The sequence below is a fragment of the Pleurodeles waltl genome, chromosome 7 (genome assembly GCF_031143425.1).
Source record: "Pleurodeles waltl isolate 20211129_DDA chromosome 7, aPleWal1.hap1.20221129, whole genome shotgun sequence".
Taxonomy (NCBI): Eukaryota; Metazoa; Chordata; class Amphibia; order Caudata; family Salamandridae; genus Pleurodeles; species Pleurodeles waltl.
This window is the reverse complement of record NC_090446.1, coordinates 1,546,685,313-1,546,698,490: the sequence shown is the minus strand read 5'-3', so window position 1 is coordinate 1,546,698,490 and position 13,178 is coordinate 1,546,685,313. Positions and strand designations below refer to the sequence as shown.

Here is a 13,178-nt window from a genome sequence, read left to right as displayed (position 1 = left end):
GCGTGGAGATGACTCCATCTCCGTTGCTGACATACGCCATCGGGCTGTCGGAGGTTTGGCCACTCTACCACCTGCCCAATTTAGGGCAGTATTTATCAAGGGTTGCATCGCTTTTGCTTCACACAACAGGGTGTGAAAGTGTTGCAACCCTTGAGATAAGATTTATCAAGTCACACAAGGCCACCTTCACAAATCAATGCACTGCGTTACTCTGTCCCAGGAGGTGTTCCATGAATGGTGTGTGGGTGTTCCCATGCAAAACCCAAGGACTTTGATGCATTCCCAGATTTACTGTAAGTAGTAGACCTGGGAATGTGCCAAAACTGCTACGCCTCTCCAGGTCAGGCATAACAAGGAGAAATATGTTTATTTCTCCTAGTTTTTCCCTCTTTCTATGAGTGTTGCAGAATGCAGAAAGAGAAACATGTTCAGAGGATAGTTTTTGTGCAGGAAGGTGTCCCTTCCTGAAAACACCATGGTGCAGGAGTGCCTCTGCTGACGCCAGCACAGGGAAAGGGCAGGAATGCGCCGTACAATCTTAGGTTGCCCTTTCCCTATCACACAGTGCAACTTGACATTATGATAAATACGCGTCTAAGAGCGGGGGTCCACTGGCCAGTACACAATCTCCCTTACTAGTAAATGTAGGCCTGGGTTGTAGTGGGTACCTTGGGTACTTACACCAGGGCTAGTTAAAACAGGTGGTAAGGGACAGTTCAAACGTTTAAATGACTCCCACAGGGGGCGGAGTCTGAGGGAAGGATTACCCAAACAGCTGTCAAAAAGCCTCCTTGGAGTCAGAATGAAAGGAAATATACATGTGATAACAGCAACATAACTCTGAAGTTATTTTCCAAGTAAGAGATGCCAGTTAAAACGGAGCTGAAGCCGGGCTACAAATCACCTGAACACGCCCCTCAGCTGAGCAAAGAACAACACTTTCTGTCAGGACACAGAGGCAGCTGCTGAAGAGATAAGGGGCTTTCTTCTGTTTAAACTGGGAGGCTGCACCAGGGGAATTAAATTACTGTTGGCCTTTGGTTGAACTCTCCACACAGCACAGGGAAGCCTAGGACAAGTCTCAACTCTGAGGTATTTTCTCTTTGCTTAACTGTTCAGACTCCATTACCTGAATGTGTGAGCACAGGATTTTCTTGTCAGCCGTGGAGCAAATGCAGTTCGGAAAGTGAGTGTTGTACCCCAAGCCTGCAGCTGAGAGAGTCTGTGAAAGTTACTCATTCTGTCAGGAAATACAGCCAGTTTCTTAACAGAGAAGTGGAATTCCCTTTCTTGAAAGGCTGCTGTAGGGGAAACATATGGAATTTCACTTCTGAGGTATTTCTCTTCATTTGACAGTTTAGAGTCTGCTACGCAATTAAGTAAATGCTGGAATTCCTATCAGCAGAGGGTGTAAAGCGAATTTGGATGGGCAGGCAAAACATGTGAGCTATTTCTGATGCACTGGTTCTCAGGGACACCTGTCTGAAAGCATTCAGTCATTACTTTTTAAAATTCTAGAAGTCTGTGGCAAAGACTAATTCTGTCAGGAAACACAGCCAGCTGCTGGTGAGATAAGTGAAAAGGCTGCTGTAAGAGAAGCCTCTGACAACTCTCAACTCTGAGGTATTTCTCTTCACTTAACTGTTCAGGATCCATTACGTGATTATGTAAGCGCAGGAATTTCTTGTCTACAGGTGTGTGGCGTAAATACAGTTTGGCAAGTGAGTGTTGTACACCATTCCTACAGCTGACAGAGTTTGTGAAAATGACTCATTCTATGAGAAAACACAGACAGTTTCTGAAGATATGTGTGAAATTCCTTCCCTTGAATGTCGAAAGGCAGCTGTATGAGAAGCATATAAACTTTCACTTCTGAGATGTTTTTCTAAATTTGACAATTCAGACTCTACTATGAACTTAAATAAACGCCGGAATTCCTATCAGCAGAGGGGGTAAAGTGAATTTGGGTAGGCAGGGAAAACTGTACAACATTTCTGATGCACTGTTTCTCAGCGACACCTGCTTGAAAACATATAGCCATAATTTTAAAATCCCAGATGTCTGTCTCCATTTACAGTGTTAATATCTACCTACTTTGTGGGTCTATTGGATATCATATTTGATTACTAAGCTGTACTTATTCATTGTCTTCTCTAACATTAAAATATAACAGTATGGCCAGTGGCAAATCTGATAGAAAGCCTTTGTTTACACAAATAGTAGGGAACACTGTACCTCCAGGCACGGCTACTATTGTCCCACAAGACATTGCTTCTATGGACCTTATTTTAAAAGAGATCTCTGCCGTGGGGCAAAGACTGGGATCTATGGATGTAAAAATTTCAGATCCCGCAACAGAAATGAAGACAATACGGATGGATCTAAACTCTTTTCATACCAAAGTGGAAATTTTAGATCAAAGAACCACTTTTTTGGAAGAGAAATTAGATAATGCAGAGTATTGGGGTCCGGATATCTGGCACCTAAAACAAAAAGTTATAGATTTGGAAGACAGGGCCCGAAGAAATAACATTCGTTTTTATGGAATTCCAGAAAAAATGGAAGTCAATAATGATGTGAAGAACTTGCTACTAACGTTAATACCGCGGCTACTGAACATATCTTTTGAGCATCCCCTTGAGTTGCAGAGAGCTCACAGAATTCGATCAAGAACTTCAACTTCAACTTTTGAATCTAGACCTAGATCGATTATAGCATGCCTCTGACGTCATGAACAGGTCCGCCAAATATTAACAGCTGCTCGTAAACATGGTCCGTATGACTTGGAAGGCCATAAAGTATTTATTGCTGCAGACTTCTCCACTGAAACCAATGCCAAACGAAAAGCGTTCCTGCAACTTAGGCCAAGACTTCACAAATGGGATATCAAATATGGTCTTTTAGAACCTGCCACAATGTGGATCACAATGGATGGGAACTCAAGGTATTACACAGAGCCTGAGGATCTGGTACACTTCCTGGACAGTTTGGATGACCAACATATGGACTCAACACCACTGAACAAAACATCTATGAATAGTCCGCTTCAATTACAGAAAGATCCACAAAGCCATCACACCGGTAGATTACACGTCCGTACCTTTAAGAGACAGTTTGACAGAGATAAAGCAGTACACTGCGTAAAGTCACTCACACAGGAAAATTCCAGAGACCAATCAAGATCACCTCTAAAGTCACCCACGTCTTTTATTAAAGCAACTGATGCTCAACCTTCCACTATCACTTCTTCCAGCTAGATGAGTATATTTATACATGCTATGTATCAATATAATGTTATTACTGTTTTACTGCAGTTATTAATTCTGATGGATATGATTCATTTCCTATCCTCATATATTGCTGTTCAATAACCATGTACATTTCCTACTGTATTTGTATTTGCAGATTTTCTCTTGGATAGATTTTATAACTCCATGGAGTGGTTTTTCTTATAATCTATTTACCATGAGTGGTTTTCCTTTCCTCCCCTCCAGAGTCTGGGTTTCGAATTGAGGTTTAGACCCACCGACGAAAGATACATATTCTTTGATCTGCAGTGTTCTTTTACATTCTAGCACTTAGAACGGTGTACTTACACCATTTAGAGTTTAGTGTTAACATATTTTATGATTATAGTTCCGCATATTGGTTTCAGGTTTACTATACTCCAGATAGTTTTTTTTTTTTTTTCCTCCAGTAAGTTCTCATTATCACATTGCCATATAAGTTATCTACTTCCTTTTCCCTTTTTTAGCATTTTGACTCAGTTTCACACAGTACAAATATACTCTAACATTTTTAGTCAGCATCATGACAACAAGTCCTATGAAAATTGTCTCTCTCAATGTCAATGGCTTTACTAATTACATTAAAAGGAAGAAAATTCCTTCCTATTTAGCCTCCAAACATACTGACATTGCTCTCATCAAGGAGACTCATCTATCTGATATAGAATCAGAAAAATCAAAACGAGATTGGGTAGGCCAGATTCTTTACAGCTGCAAATCCCCTTCTCACATATCAGGAAATGCTACAACCCACACTATTACTAGAAAAAGTGGTGTAGCCATTCTAATACGGAAAACACTGCAATGCCAAATACTTCAGTCATGGTCAGATGAAGATGGTAGATTTGTTTTAGCGAAGCTTAAAGTTGGTAACAATATATTAGGAGTGGGTTCCATTTATGCCCCTGTTGGGACTAAAGCCCCCTTTTTCCTTCATCTAAATAGAATTCTAACAGAAATGGGAATTTCCAGAATAGTTTTGGGAGGCGATTGGAATCTTGCACCAGATGCGATCTTAGACAGAACAGGTCCCTATAGGAGGCTGGACTGGCTTGTAGTGAGTACCAAGGGGTACTTACACCTTGCACCAGGCCCAGGTATCCCTTATTAGTGTAGAGGGGTGTCTAGCAGCTTAGGCTGCTAGAAAAGGTAGCTTAGCAGAGCAGCTTAGGCTGAACTAGGAGACAAGTGAAGCTCCTATATTACCACTGGTGTCATATGCACAATATCATAAGAAAACACAATACACAGATATACTAAAAATAAAGGTACTTTATTTTTATGACAGTATGCCAAAGTATCTCAGTTAGTATGAGGATAGCAAATATACACAAGATATATGTACACAATACCAAAATTTGCAGTAATAGCAATAGAAAATAGTGCAAACAATGTATAGTCACAATAGAATGCAATGGGGGCACATAGGGATAGGGGCAACACAAACCATATACTCTAGAAGTGGAATGCGAACCACGAATGGACACCAAACCTATGTGACCTTGTAGAGGGTTGCTGGGACTGTAAGAAAACAGTGAGGGTTAGAAAAATAGCCCACCCCAAGACCCTGAAAAGTGGGTGCAAAGTGCACCTAAGTTCCCCAAAGAGCACAGAAGTTGTGATAGGGGAATCCTGCAAGAAACAACAACATCAGCAATGCAACAACGATGGATTTCCTCACGAGAGTACCTGTGGAACAAGGGGACCAAGTCCAAGAGTCACAATCAAGTCGGGAGTGGGCAGATGCCCAGGAAATGCCAGCTGTGGGTGCAGAGAAGCTGCCACCGGATGGTAGAAGCTGTGGATTCTGCAAGAACGACAAAGGCTAGAAACTTCCCCTTTGGAGGATGGATGTCTCACGTCGTGAAGAGTCGTGCAGAAGTGTTTCCGTGCAGAAAGACCGCAAACAAACCTTGCTAGTTGCAAGGGTCGCGTTTAGGGTTTTTGGATGCTGCTGTGGCCCAGGAGGGACCAGGATGTCGCCAATTGTGTGAGGAGACAGAGGGGGCGTCCAGCAAGACAAGGAGCCCATTCAGAAGCAAGCAGCTCCCGCAGAAGTGCCAGAACAGGCACTACGAAGTGGAGTGAACCGGAGCTCACCCGAAGTCACGAAAGAGGGTCCCACGACGCCGGAGGACAGCTCAGGAGGTCCTGCACTGCAGGTTAGAGTGCCGGGGACCCAGGCTTGGCTGTGCACAAAGGAAATCCTGGAAGAGTGCACAGGAGCCGGATTAGCTGCAAAACACGCTGTTCCCAGCAATGCAGTCTAGCGTGGGGAGGCAAGGACTTACCTCCACCAAACTTGGACTGAAGAGTCACTGGACTGTGGGAGTCACTTGGACAGAGTTGCTGAGTTCAAGGGACCTCGCTCATCGTGCTGAGAGGAGACCCAGAGGACCGGTGAAGCAGTTCTTTGGTGCCTGCGGTTGCAGGGGGAAGATTCCGTCGACCCACAGGAGATTTCTTCGGAGCTTCTAGTGCAGAGAGGAGGCAGACTACCCCCACACCATGCACCACCAGGAAAACAGTCGAGAAGGCAGCAGGATCAGCGTTACAAGGTCACAGTAGTCGTCTTTGCTACTTTGTTGCAGTGTTGCAGGCTTCCAGCGCAGTCAGCAGTCGATTCCTTGGCAGAAGGTGAAGAGAGAGATGCAGAGGAACTCTGATGAGCTCTTGCATTCGTTATCTAAGGAATTCCCCAAAGCAGAGACCATAAATAGCCAGAAAAGGAGGTTTGGCTACTTAGGAGAGAGGATAGACTAGCAACACCTGAAGGAGCCTATCAGAAGGAGTCTCTGACGTCACCTGCTGGCACTGGCCACTCAGAGCATTCCAGTGTGCCAGCAGCACCTCTGTTTCCAAGATGGCAGAGGTCTGGAGCACACTGGAGGAGCTCTGGGCACCTCCCAGGGGAGGTGCAGGTCAGGGGAGTGGTCACTCCCCTTTCCTTTGTCCAGTTTCGCGCCAGAGCAGGGCTGAGGGATCCCTGAACCGGTGTAGACTGGCTTATGCAGAGATGGGCACCATCTGTGCCCATCAAAGCACTTCCAGAGGCCTGGGGAGGCTACTCCTCCCCAGCCCTGACACCTTATTCCAAAGGGAGAGGGTGTAACACCCTCTCTCTGAGGAAGTCCTTTGTTCTGCCTTTCTGGGCCAAGCCTGGCTGGACCACAGGAGGGCAGAAACCTGTCTGAGGTGTTGGCAGTAGCAGCAGCTGCAGTGAAACCCCGGGAAAGGCAGTTTGGCAGTACCCGGGTGTGTGCTAGAGACCCGGGGAATCATGGGATTGTCTCCCCCATACCAGGATGGCATTGGGGGGGGCAATTCCATGATCTTAGACATGTTACATGGCCATATTCGGAGTTACCATTGTGAAGCTATACATAGGTATTGACCTATGTATAGTGCACGCATGTAATGGTGTCCCCGCACTCACAAAGTCCGGGGAATTGGCCCTGAACAATGTGGGGGCACCTTGGCTAGTGCCAGGGTGCCCACACACTAAGTAACTTAGCACCCAACCTTTACCAGGTAAAGGTTAGACATATAGGTGACTTATAAGTTACTTAAGTGCAGTGTAAAATGGCTGGCATCTTCCTAGGGAGCACTTTTGCAGTCTTCAACTAACCGAGGACTCTTCTTTTGCACCCTCTTCTGGGTTGGAACTTCTTTCGACTTCTGGACTTGGTCCCCTTCCTTTGCAGGTCTTCCGTTCCAATAATCCAGCAGTTGTTCTTTGCAGACTTGGTTGGCTGCTGCAAAATCCCCAAAACGAGGTGATGTGTGTCCTAAGGAAACTTGCGGTACTTTACTCCTGCTTTTCTGGGCTCTGGGCTGGGGTAATTTACTTACCTTTACTGTATTCTTACTCTCCCAGCGATTCTGCACACACTACACTTGTCTAGGGGGGATTTCATGATTCACATTCCACTTTTTAGGGTCGAGCCAGCACATGCGTTTCGCTAAGCGAGACGCTTTAGGAATTAAAAAGGGCTCGGAGCCCCGTCCACGTCACATTAGTGTCTTTCACTGGCTCGTGGGCTTCCCTGTTAGAATCTGCTTGATTTCATTAGTGGAAGGCATGCATACTTCATGCCTTTTCCGGTGGATAGCCCTCCTCGAGCGCATCGACCAAGTACAGAAAACATGCGAGGCTCGCTGTTTTCCATCCGGCTCGCGGACTACTTTTTCTCTATTTTGCCAGCGCGATCTCGCTTGGCAGAAGTCGAGCGCTTTTCATAATATTGATCCTGTTACACAGTTAGTTGCACTTTTTCTGGTTACGAACATAAATGCACTTTTGCCGATAGGTTTCATTACGAGTGAAAAGTCAGATTAGGAGTTTACAACGCTATCAGCTCTAACACGAGCAAACGTGAGACCCGTTGCATTGCAAATGCTTGTTTAGTATATGGTTTGTGCTGCCCCTAGACCTATTTTCTCCCATTGCATTCCATAGGATCTCCTACTGTTTGCATTGTTCTATAACTATTTACTTGTCTAATTTTGGTGTCTAGTGTATATATTGTGTATAATACTTACCTCCAGAAGGAGTATTGTCTCGAAGATATTTTTGGTACTGTCACCCAAATAAATACCTTTATTTTTGGTAACACTGAGTATTGTCTTTACTTGTGTATAAGTACTGTGTAACTATAAGTGGTATTGCATGAGCTTTGTATGTCCCCTAGTTCAGCCTAACCTGCTCTGCTACAGCAAGAACACTACTACACTTACTAATAAGGGATAACTGGACCTGGCACAAGGTGTAAGTACCCAAGGTACCCACTAGAAACCAGGCCAGCCTCCTACAGTGGATCGCAAGTGACTGCAGCGAAACCACGACACGCCCTGATGACAAGCAGACTTGACTACGGCAACGCCCTCCATGCCCGAACTTCCAAGAAGAACCTGAACAAGCTACAACAAATCTAAAACTCCTCTGCCAAACACGTCTTGAAGATCCGGCTGAGAACACATCACAGGAAATCTCTACTGGCTCCCAGTCGAGGCGAGGATCAACTTCAAGCTTCTCGTACGCGCCTACAGGGCCCTCCACAGCGGCCCTCCACAACCTTGGACCCAGCTACCTCAACCACCGCATCAGCTTTTTACTCCCCTGCCAGACCTCTTCCCTCCTCCCAGCACACGCTCTCCACCGCACCCCGCACAAGGAAGTCCGGCTGGAGGGACCTGTCTCTTCAACTGAACCCCGAGGACACCTCGCAGCGCCTTGAGACCCAACGGGTGAGTAGCGTGTTCTAAAAAGACTGAGTGATTGATTTCAGCAGTGTCAGCTCCCTCTTTGTATTGCGAGGTTCCTATCAGCAACGACAGATCCCATCAGTCTACATTCTTTCCCAGCAGTCCGTGCTGTCTCCCATCAGCCTATGCATCAGTCTGTGCTGTCTCACAGCAGTGTCAGCTCCCATCAGTCTATTCTGTCTGCCAGCAGTCTGTGCTGTCTGCCAGCACTGACAGCTCCCTCCCAGGATTGCGAGGTCTCTATCAGCAATGTAAGGTCCCTCATGTCAGTCTGGACTGTCTTTTATCAGTACGGGCTTTCTCCCATCCGTCTGGGCTGTCACCCGTCAGGGTGTGCTGTCTCCCATCCGTCTGGGCTGTCTCGCAGCAGTGTCAGCTCCCTCTCTGGATTGTGAGGCTTCTATCAGCAATGTCAGGTCCTTCGTGTTAGTCTGGACTGTCTCCAATCAGCCTGGGACGTCTCTCACCAGTATGTACTCTCTCATAGCAGTCTGTCCTCTCTCTCAGCAGCCCGGGCTGTTTCCTAGCAGTCTGTGATGACTCCCATCAGCCTGTGCTGTCTCTCAACAACCCCTGCTTTCCTCCATCAGTCTGTACTGTATCCCAGCTAGTGGGGCTGTCTCCCATCAGTGTAGGCTGTCCTTCAGTCCGTGCTGTCTCCATCAGTGTCAGCTGCTGCTAAGGAGCATTCGTTTCCTGTTAATGAGCGTGCGCTCCCCTTAGCAACGTCACCCCCCTCTCCAAGCAATGTAACCTCTTCCCAGCAGCGTCAGCCCCACTCAGCAGCGTCGCACCCCCTTTCCCAGCAGTGCCACACCTCCACTCTAAGCACTCACACACCCTCTCCCAGCAGTGTCACACCCCCTCTCCCAGAGCTGTCACTCCCTCTATACCAGCAGTGTCACAACCTCTCTCCTTGCAGTGCCACCCCCCTCAGCAGTCACACCCCCTCTCCCAGCAGTGTCACACCCCTCTCAGCAGTCACACCCCTCTCAGCAGTCACACCCCTTCTCCCAGCAGTGTCAACATCCTTTCCGAGCCGTGTCACAATCCCTCTCTCAGCAGTGTCAGAACCCCTCTCCCAGCAGTCACACTCCCACTCCCAGCAGTGTCAGACCCCCTCTCCCTGTAGGGTCACACCTCCCTCCCAGCAGTGTCACCCGCCCTCTCCCAGCAGTGTCACCCCCCTCTCCCAGCAGTGTCAGAACCCCTCTCCCAGCAGTGTCAGAACCCCTCTCCAAGCAGTGTCACTCCCGTCTCCCAGCAGTCACACCTCCTCTCCCAGCAGTGTCACCCCTCTCAGCAGTCACACCCCCACTCCCAGCAGTGTCCCACCACCTCTCCAAGCAGTGTCACTCCCGTCTCCCAGCAGTCACACCTCCTCTCCCAGCAGTGTCACACCCCTCTCAGCAGTCACCCCCCCACTCCCAGCAGTGTCCCACCACCTCTCCCAGCAGTGTCACACCCCTCTCAGCAGTCACACCCCTCTCCGCAGTCACACCCCTCTCAGCAGTCACACACCCTCTCCCATCAGTGTCCCACCACCTCTCCCAGCAGTGTCAGACCCCCTCTCCCTGCTGTGCCCCCCCTCCCAGCAGTGTCACACCCCCTCTCCCTGCTGTGTCCCCCCCTCCCAGCAATGTCACCCCCCCCCTCCCAGCAGTGTCACTCCCGTCTCCCAGCAGTCACACCTCCTCTCCCAGCAGTGTCACCCCTCTCAGCAGTCACCCCCCCACTCCCAGCAGTGTCACTCCCGTCTCCCAGCAGTCACACCTCCTCTCCCAGCAGTGTCACCCCTCTCAGCAGTCACACCCCCACTCCCAGCAGTGTCCCACCACCTCTCCCAGCAGTGTCACACCCCTCTCAGCAGTCACACCCCTCTCCGCAGTCACACCCCTCTCAGCAGTCACACACCCTCTCCCATCAGTGTCCCACCACCTCTCCCAGCAGTGTCAGACCCCCTCTCCCTGCTGTGCCCCCCCTCCCAGCAGTGTCACACCCCCTCTCCCTGCTGTGTCCCCCCCTCCCAGCAATGTCACCCCCCCCCTCCCAGCAGTGTCACCCTCTTTTCTCTAATATGACCTCGGTATTGCTACTAAAACCCGCCTGGGCACCTGTTATTTATTTAATCAGTAGTCAGTGTTTCCAGGCGCCTGCAGTTATCAGTCTCTTGAATCTATGACCTGATAGTATTGCAATTGAGGATCTAATGGCCCCCTCCTGTGGTTACTTTGATTATTGCATCTTCTGGAGCACAGGTAAAACAAAAGCCCGCTTTTAGGAAATGTGCACTTCATGTCAAGATGCAAGGTTGCATTATTCTAGCCCCCCTAATGCTACCATGTGTTCGCCATATTTAACACACGGTGCACCATGGCTCAGGGTATGGACAATAGCGTTGTGCTTTTCAGAATTAGCGCCAAACATGTTAGCGCTAATCCTGCACAGTACTTAGAGATCCGTTATAAATAATGGTGCCCCTCCTTTTAACACCTGCTGTGAGCAGGTGTTAAAAATGCTGCTAAAAATGACGCAGTGGGTGGCGTGGCCTGACCGCCGGGCAAGATGGCCGTAACTACGTGAGGCTCTGCCTGGCCCGGGGCCGTTTATCCGACTATTGCCTCATCCGATGGTGCAGGCGGGCGTGAGCCTGGCGCGCTCTGTTAAGAGGAGCCCCTGGGCTGCCTCCGGCGGCTCGGGAGCGGCGGAGCGACCAGAGAAGCTGTGAAGAGACGCAGGCGGGCCTGCTGACGGCCGCGCCCGCGCCTGTAGAGCGCAGAGCGGGCGGGCGAACGTGGAGGCCCGCGGCAGCTTCTGGAAGTGTGTGGCCGAGCGCGGAGCTACACAAGGTGCAGAGCGGGCGGGCGGACGTGAGGCCCGTGGCCGCTCCCGGAGGTGTGTGACCAGGTACGGGGCTGCGCCTGGGGTCCACTCGGCGACGTGGTCGTGTCGCGGCCTTACAACACGCTTGGCTATGGTGGCGCTGACGCGGAGGAGGCACTGATAGGCCCCGTGGCTCTCTCTGGGTCCAGCGGTTTAAACGGGCGAGGAGGAGGCCCGTACGGAGACAAGCCGTCGAGGTGAAGCCACGCAGGGGGCCTTTGAGGTTCGTAGCTGCTCTTGCTTGGCTTCTTGGGAGGAACCGACCGAAATATTTAGGCGGGCCCTCTGGGCCGCTAATTCAAGGATACGAAGTGAGGCCCGGTGGAGGGCGGAGAAGGCTGTGATTGCGGTGGCCTGAGGAGGGTGTACGAGCGGCGACTATCCGGCTGGGCAGTGCGGGCCGATTGGACCAGTGAGGATAGGCTGATGTTCTGGGATCCCGCTCTTTGATGATCTCTGCTGCTGGAGTGGGGGCCCACGGTGAGTTCTGCGTTAATTGGGGGAGTCCCTGGAGTCTGGGCCCCCCTTTGCTTGGCTCTACTTACCTGGGCCTGGTTGGAGGTGTTGACGCAGAGTGGAACGATGGGTAAGGCTGATCAATGCCAGGCCAAACTTACCTTCGAGGGGGGGAAAAAAAGAACGCTGCTGCCAGCTCCCAGCCCTGTGAGGAGCCGAACGGAGAGGATAGCCCTGAGGCATCGGTGAAGTCCATGTTTTTGGAACTTAAGGCCAGCCTGGCTGGCATTGACGCCAAGCTGGATCATGTCACTGAACAGCTTGATCGCATTAGGGCGCGTGTAGACGATCACGACACCAGGCTTGAGGCCCTGGAGTCACGCACATCTGAGATAGAGGACGCACGCCAGGGTGACAGAGATCAGATTGCACGTATGGACCGAATTCTTGAGGTCAAACGTAACAAGAACGAGGACTTGGAATCAAGATCCCGCCGCAATAACATTTGAATTGTGGGGCTGCCGGAGGCGACCGATATGGGTCGAATGGAAGACTTTATAGAGCAGATGTTATCTGATTTGTTCGCCGGTGAGCTCTCTCGGATGTTGGTGGTTGAGAGAGCTCACAGATCTTTGGGGCCCGACCCCCTCCGGGGACTCCCCCACGTCCAATTATTGCGCGTCTATTGAATTACCGTGATCGTGACGCTGTACTCCGTCTGGCAAGGGAGAGACGTCCGTTACTTTATAAGAACTCCGATTTTTTTTTTTCCCAGACTATACACTTGGTGTGCAGTCCCAGAGACGTGCCTTTCTGCCGGTTAAGCGACTGCTGTCTCAGGCGGGAGTGAGCTTTGCCCTGCTATACCCTGCTAAGCTGAGGGTGCGCCATGAGGGTAAGATGCACTACTTTACGGATCTGAAACAAGCGACCAAATTTGCTCGGCAGCTGCCTAAGAAGCGGGAGGCCGCAGAGTGCCGGGGCCGTGGCAGTGACGACGTTGCCCTGAGTGACAATGACTAATATGCTCCGATCGACCTGATACTTATTGTTGGAACTGCTTGGGCGCGCTGGCTGCTCCTTGCCTGGTCCCGTCTGCCTAGTGACTTGTAGTTGGCCCACGGGCCCCTCTCTCCCGATGTCAGCTGGGCGGAGAGATACTAAGCCGGTCATCGCCCCTGGGATGAGTCCTGTCATTCACTGTTCTTGTTCTCGAGGAGGGTTTTGGGGCCAAGATGGGTGGGTCATTGGTTGGGTCCGATTGGGGGTCCTGAGTGGGTGGGGGGT

At 49.9% G+C, this 13,178-nt stretch overlaps 1 protein-coding gene across 2 annotated transcripts in view; it reads left to right on the top strand.

The window, feature by feature from the left end:
• Positions 1-8,187: 8,187 nt before the first annotated feature.
• The window catches only part of LOC138246679 (carcinoembryonic antigen-related cell adhesion molecule 4-like), a 228,503-nt gene continuing 223,512 nt past the window's right edge, over positions 8,188-13,178 (top strand). Inside the window, exon 1 of one of the 2 annotated variants that reach the window (XM_069201443.1) lies at positions 8,188-8,534. The gene's annotated coding sequence lies outside the window, so the exon portion shown is untranslated. The remainder of the gene's footprint in view (positions 8,535-13,178) is intronic. The other variant, XM_069201441.1, reaches the window with a different exon arrangement.